This window comes from Brachyhypopomus gauderio, chromosome 11 (assembly GCF_052324685.1).
Source record: "Brachyhypopomus gauderio isolate BG-103 chromosome 11, BGAUD_0.2, whole genome shotgun sequence".
Taxonomy (NCBI): domain Eukaryota; kingdom Metazoa; phylum Chordata; class Actinopteri; order Gymnotiformes; family Hypopomidae; genus Brachyhypopomus; species Brachyhypopomus gauderio.
Genome location: NC_135221.1, coordinates 3,408,022 through 3,409,035, shown reverse-complemented (window position 1 = coordinate 3,409,035; position 1,014 = coordinate 3,408,022).

The window sequence follows — 1,014 nt, the reverse complement described above, 5'->3', positions numbered from 1 at the left end:
TCTTCCCCAAGCTTTAGCTCAGCCTGCTCCTGACAGCCACGCTTACACTGTACCGTCTTTTTTTGACATGCATGACACAGAGCCGATTCTAGACAGTCTAAAGCAGCACTAGATAAGACACACACTTCCAGAGTGTGCAGATACACCACGCTGACACGGCTGTATCTGCCTGCGTCTCAACCACTCCCGACGACTCATCCAGCTGCCTTAACCATCGCCAGCGTTACGAATTTATTTACCACGCCAGGCCATTACATCAAATAAATGTTTGTCTGAGTTCAAAGGAGCTCAGGAGTGTGCAGGAGGTGTGTGGAAGACCTAAGCATGTGCCTATTAATACCAATCCAAAGAAAGGCACAGAAGAGCCTTCAGAATCCTTCTGTGGCTCGACGTAGCCAAACAGCAACACGCCAGCCATGGAGAGAGCTGGAGCTGACGCCCCGTCTTGTGTCAGAGTCTGTGAGCAGCATTTATGAACAGCAGTCAGGGAACATAAAATATTCACTTCCATATCCAGTTTTCCTGGGAGTAGGGAGAGAGGAGAGAGGAGGGGGGGGGGGGGGCTCTCGGAGCCAGAGGCTTCCAGAGGGTGCGCACACGGCACTTCAGAGCAGCAATAAACTCCATGCACGATGCACACAGATTCAACACGCGCAGAGGAGAGAGAGAGAGAGAGAGAGAGAGACACCGCGGATGGAACTCTCCCCTCCTTTCTGTCAAAACACCTTGGCTGGATCAGAAAGAGGAGGGTGTTTGTGTGTGTGTGTGTGAGTGTGTGTGTGTGGGGGGGGTAGTTGGAGAGAGAGACAGAGAGAGATATAGGAAGAGAGAAAGACAGAGGGAAGAAAGGAACAAAGATAGAGGTAGAAAGAGAGGGAGATAGATAGAGATTATTCTGATACTGGGGGCTCCTCCCACACCACCTCACAACGACGGAGGCTAAGAGGTCTGATTGACTGAGGGACAGAAGAGGGAATGTAATTTAGCCCTTCACTGGTCCCTACACACACACAC